This window comes from Perissodus microlepis, chromosome 16 (genome assembly GCF_051167445.1).
Source record: "Perissodus microlepis isolate ML-2025 ecotype Zambia chromosome 16, ASM5116744v1, whole genome shotgun sequence".
Taxonomy (NCBI): domain Eukaryota; kingdom Metazoa; phylum Chordata; class Actinopteri; order Cichliformes; family Cichlidae; genus Perissodus; species Perissodus microlepis.
This window is the reverse complement of record NC_140476.1, coordinates 21,453,372-21,459,371: the sequence shown is the minus strand read 5'-3', so window position 1 is coordinate 21,459,371 and position 6,000 is coordinate 21,453,372. Positions and strand designations below refer to the sequence as shown.

General features: G+C 41.6%; 1 protein-coding gene across 7 annotated transcripts in view; it reads left to right on the top strand.

Annotated features, from left to right (window-relative positions):
- Window positions 1–2,236: 2,236 nt before the first annotated feature.
- il1rapl1a (interleukin 1 receptor accessory protein-like 1a) overlaps window positions 2,237–6,000 on the top strand; it is a 184,522-nt gene continuing 180,758 nt past the window's right edge. For 2 of the 7 annotated variants that reach the window (XM_084954858.1, XM_084954854.1), the window contains exons 1-2: window positions 2,237–3,124; window positions 4,410–4,687. The gene's annotated coding sequence lies outside the window, so the exon portion shown is untranslated. The remainder of the gene's footprint in view (window positions 3,125–4,409; window positions 4,688–6,000) is intronic. The other 5 variants (XM_084954856.1, XM_084954855.1, XM_084954860.1 and 2 more) reach the window with 5 other exon arrangements.

Here is a 6,000-nt window from a genome sequence, read left to right as displayed (position 1 = left end):
TTGAATCTCTTATTAAGAAAAACAATTTAAGGTTTCAAATGTTTCAATAAAAATCAGTAAATATGCCTCCAGTAACATGGCCTTTGAGTCAGATGCCTAATATTGATATAGAAGTGGTGCATTTAAGGCACTGATTAAAAAATACAGGTCTGAATTTAGCTTATTACTCCGCCCCTTCCTTACTCCCCATGCTTCTGCAATCCTTGTCCATAGTCTTATTACGTCCCGCATTGATTACTGCAATTCCCTCTTATTTGGGCTCCCTAAAAGGTCCCTTCATTAACTCCAACTTCTTCAAAATTCCACAGCTCGGGTCATAACTCGTACTCCGTCAAGAGCTCATATTGCGCCAGTTCTTCAGCAGCTTCACTGGTTGACCATAGAAGTCAGGATAAACTTTAAAATCTTACTTCTCACGTACAAGTGTATCCATAAATCTGCTCCTTCCTGTTTGTGTGACCTGCTCCATATCACCACTGTTTCCTGCCCTCTCCAATCCTCATCTGTTATTCATCTTACTGTTCCGTCCACACGTCTTACCACTATGGGGAACAGAGCCTTCAGTCACTCTGCTCCTCGGCTCTGGAGCTCTCTTCCTCCAGCCATAAGAAATATAGACTCTCTTCCCACATTTAAGTCACAGCTCAAAACACATCTGTTCAAACTGGCTTATTTGCTTTAGTGCTGATTTTACCTGTTGTCAAGTTCTGCTTTGCAATTTTAACTTATTTTATGTATTTTATGACTATTGCTTTGTTTATTAATGTTGTTCTTTTGTAAGCTGACCTTGGGTTTTTGAAAGGCGCCCTCAAATAAAATGTATTATTATTATTATTACTCATGGTGATAGTTGGGCTACTCAATTTAGTATGTGTTGGTTTCATCCTGGCTTTGATCTGATTTGAACTCCCTGATTAATCATTTACCATAAAAACAAATACATAGAAAAAATATACCACGATTATTTTTTATCCAGCAAAAATGTCAAACCAGCTTAAAATAGAAGGCATTCGCACAGAATGGTGCGAGGGAGACAGCGGGTAAAGTGTTAAATATTGCACACAGAGCAAACAATTCAACAACAATTCACCACTGAGTGTGCATTTGGCTGTGAGATTTCAGCTGAGCTGAGACTTTTTTTTCTTTTTCAGACCGCTATTACATGAATTAGTAGGATGTGTCTCATCACCACTGATGGCTCATGCTAACCCAAAATTGGAGATGAGTACAAGAACTGAATCATTCTCTATTGGATTTGTACACCCACACAGGTGTTTTCATGTATTCTGCTGGATTACATGCTGGTGTTAAATGTGGGCAGACGTAGTGTGTGGCATAACTACAGTCCAGGTACCGATAAGATGCTGAAAAGGTGTAATTTGTCCTGACAAAATGGGTGTAACAAACTAACAGATGAGTCAGAGAGTTGCCAATCAAGCAAAGTCTATATATCCAGACCTGAGAACAAGTTTAGTTCAACAAACTTAGAGAAATCTTATTATTTGCTGGCAGTTTCTTGGTAGCATAGTTGCCAAAGAATGAACTAACTTCTAAGTGACTTTCACAGTGAAGCTTACACGATTCTGACTAATGTGTGGTGTTTGCTTAGTGGACTAATCTTCAAGCTAAAGTTCATTACTCAATTAGAAACATTCCCTCTGTTGTTGTGTATATTATTGTCTGGCTGTTCACCAGTGTGTCTTTGCTTAGAACTGCATGACGCAATGACAACATTATTGCCTCATGTAGATTTCACAGGTTTCTGAAAACAAGTCCATCAGAAAAAACATGAATGTAAAAGCTGAAGATGGTACTTTACTGCAAAACCAACAAACTGTATTTCTTCAGCCTCCACCTACCTTTTGGTTTTTAACAGAAACCGGGGAGATAATAAAGATATAGAAAATAGAGCTGCTACATAATCACTAATTTAAAGAGGTCAATATTTTCTAATTTCAGTCAGACTTCAAACAGTTGTAAATAAGGATGTTATAAAAGAGGGCAGCGGGTAGCCTAGAAGCTCCCTGATGTCTCTGAGATTGTGATGTCGGTGTTTCAAATTCGACAGGTGTCAAATAACTCATTTTAATCGCAGCCGCAAAACAAAGTAATAACAAGATTAAACAGTAGGCTGTTTATAATTCATATTTCCATTTGAACGGACAACATAATACTTTGAACTCACACTTTATTTCAAGCTCCTCTCCAGCGTGAGGCTGAAGCATGCAGTTTTAAGTCCCTTCTCTCTTCCCTGTTGATCTCTCCTTTTCCGCACCTCCCACCCCCGTATTTCCCTTTCTTAACTCTGTCCACCTTTTCCTCTCTTCCAACAAGTGAAGAGCGTTTTTTTGCACGTCTTCTTTGGCGCTTTGAATTGAGTTATCGATGTCTGCTGGAATTTCTCTCCCGCGCCATCCCCTCGTCTTTTTTGCCCTTCAGTTGCGATGATGGTGCCGGAGTGCAGGTGCAGCATGTGTTGGAGACAGCAGGGACGGTGTGTGGTGCACTAGGACCAGGGAGCGATTCCTCTCGTCGTGTGCATTGCAACTACAGAGGAGCTGTGGAGGAAACCCCCCCATCGGATCTGGCCATTATATCCATACATTTCTTTTCCACATCTCCACCGCGCCGCGGCTGAGTGGGGATCGCACCAATCAGCGAGCCTAGGATGGTCAAGCACCCAGGAGAGGATTAGCAGGCTAACCGAACACTATTTGCGTAAAAGTCAGCTGTCAGATATTTTTTTCGGAGGGGTTAGTCGTTTGACAGCTTAGCCCCAACTCGTTTTGATGTTATGTTTTATTTGCTGTAGTAAAATCGTATTTTTTTTTCTTCTTCTTCTACCCGTCATCCGTTTTATTTCAAGCGCGCAAAGTCACATCTGCGTAGGAGAGCACTTGGCGCACTTCTTCTCCAAAGGACAGACACAAAAATCTCCATTCTTCTGTTTGGATTTAAACCGGACGATCGGCTGAATGGGTGACCTCGCCGAAACACAGACTATCACGAGCTTGCACACACTATATGGAAACCTGTTTTCTCCATTGACCTGGAGTTGTGATGTCCAAAGCCTTCCTCACTGACTGACAAACGGCGTCGTACCATTTTTGGAATCGAGTTGAAGGTAGGCCAGTTTTCTTTTTTCTTTTTTTGGCTTTTCGACATAACACGGTTTTTCTGACCATCTGATAAAGTTCGCAGACCTCATTTTAATCGACTCTTCTAATATTACAACCACAGATTGATCGCCCCTGGTCTGTGGTTCTGTCGGACAGTTGCAGTAGTTAATCTAGAAAAAATACACGGTGGAGAAAGGCTAATATACATCAGTTTTATAAAGCTCTGAGTCAGTCAAACGCTTTTAAGGGGAGAAGTTCAACACATGCTGTGGAAACGATGTAATTGACTTCGAATATAGATTACAAAGGGCTTCAAACATTCAGGAAGCCAAAAGATAAATAATTAAACTAAAGATATGCGTCGCAATGTGAGAGGCAACCTCAGTGCCTGCCTTTTTTGTTTAGTTTTTTTCTTTTTTTGGGAATGAGTGTTCCTGTTTTGTGTATTTGGCTCACGATATGTTTGCTCATGAGCTCAATCATGGAGATTCCGGAGAAACCCTCTGCAGTGCAGTCTCATACATCGGGCCGCCGGGCTCACTGGAGCTCACAAAGGAGAGGATTTAGATAAAGGTGTAAACGAAGCAGCAGCTTTTCCTGAAGGCAGTCTACCAGTAAGCCTTATTATATGCACAATCCTGTCTTTATACGGAGGGATATGGGCTGCTGGTTGCACCGAGGCAATGATTTAGCCACAAAAGAGAGCCTCAAAAAAACACAAAACTTATTATGCTCTCTCTCTCTCTCTCTCTCTCTCTCTCTCTCGTGTATCACGTGCACACCCACACACTCTCAGTGATAGTTTGAAATGACTGTGTATGTGTGAGAGAGAGTGCGTCACTGTACTTAGGCTGTAAAGCTTAAATTGGAGACATATTTGAATGCCAAAGCTCGCGCACATGCTGTCATTATTTTACTGCCCGAGCAAAGCTTATCCGCGTCATTACGCAAATGTAACCGTATTGAAATGACAGCTTAATCGGATTGGGTTCCTTGCCATTTTGACCTACTGTACGAGTTACCCATGAGGGACGAACAGCGCGGCCCATTGGGTGGAAACGTGCAAATACCGACGCATGACGCAGGGACATGAGTGATAGATGATGATCCTATTTCTGGAAGTGCGCCTGGATTATAAATGTCTGAACAATTTAAGCGCTAGTGGAAACATCAAGAATCGCCAGTCTTATTTATTGTTTTCCATGCTCTCTCTCTCTCTCTCTGTGTGTGTGTGTGTGTGTGTGTGTGTGTGTGTGTGTGTGTGTGTGTGTGTTTTAAACCTCACTACAGGCAGATATGAGGAGAGACTGTGGGTGGTCAGTGGCTCTTGGACTCATCGCAACCGTGTTCTTCAAGTGAATACGCACACGCTGGTATTAAGCCCCCCAGTCTTTGTCTCGCTGTCAAACAACCAGTGCTGCCTGGTTCGTCGCCAGGCTGCAGTTTGAGGTGACACCAAGCCGGAGTCATATATCGTTAATCAGAGCAGAATTTTTTGACTTTTGAAGTTTTTCAGATAACCTTTATCTATTGATGCTGGCCGGGACGATATCATCCGTGGGACTGAGGTGAGCCTCATCTCCAATTCACGCTGTTAACAAAGAAAGTCGTGAAACTGAACCGTCTCCGCGTCACGCTGAATTTTCAGTGTAGTTTGTGTGAGCACGGGGCCTCGCTAATAAATTCGTAAAGTCACTTCTGTCTGATGTTTCACGGTGCAGCAGATAAAAATGGCTGGCCGTCGCTCTTGCCAGCAGCACCTCGTCATAGGAGAGATGACAGGAACTGTCCGTGGTGCTGAAACAGACAGCTCCTTTGTTCAACTCTGGGCAGAAATGTTCGGTTGCTGCTGTAGGCTAACTCTCGGCTTGTGTCACATTTTGTGTGTTAAATACTTGGACAGCTAGTGAGTCACACACACATGTTGCATCTATCTATCTATCTATCTATCTATCTATCTATCTATCTATCTATCTATCTATCTATCTATCTATCTATCTATCTATCTATCTATCTATCTATCTATCTATCTATCTATCTATCTATCATAGATTGGACCAGGATCACAGCCTTTGCTTTAAATGGCATCATCATGTCTGCTGAGTGGTGTTAAAATCCATTAGCTCATCACCATAAAGTGGGGCTTCTCTTGGCCATGTGAACAATTGTTTTTCTTTCTTTTTTTTGATGAAAATAACAGCTATTGACACCAGAAATAAGCCCAACACTAAAAGCAGGCACAAAGAGCAATTATGCCTCACTATGGTGCTGTAACTGTAAAATGTCAGTTTCAAAGAAATAATCTCTTCTCAGTCTTTTCATGTTTGCAACACATACACACACAAAATATGCTTTCAAATAAAACTTTTATTTTTAAGCCAGTTTTATCAGTTTTTCCAAAAATGAAGTACTTTCTTTATAAGACAGATGATTGTGTTCTTGGGGGAAAACAGCATTTCTCCTGCTTTATTTTCTTTTTGGATTCCACAGAGCTAAGCACACAAAGTCTCTTACGACACATTTGGTGCTGAAATGTGTTATAAACACAGTTGTGGCACTGATATACAGCCCAAGTGGAAATCCGATTATCTCTGGTGGGGATGAGGGTGTTGTGACATCTAGTGTGCGCTGAATGATTGAGATTATAATCCCACATTACTAATAATATTCACATCAGTGTATCAAAATGTCATTATGTGATAACAATCTTGATAACCCCTACCAAGTTCAAGAAAGACATGCTGATCAGTGCCCAGTGGGACCACAGCAAGCTAATTTGTTTGCGTGTTAATGGTCATCTGGTATGGAGGGAATCGCTAGTACAGACTTCCTGAAGTGGTCTTTCGTTGGTGATGAATGGCGTGTGTGTTTTCCCCTAACG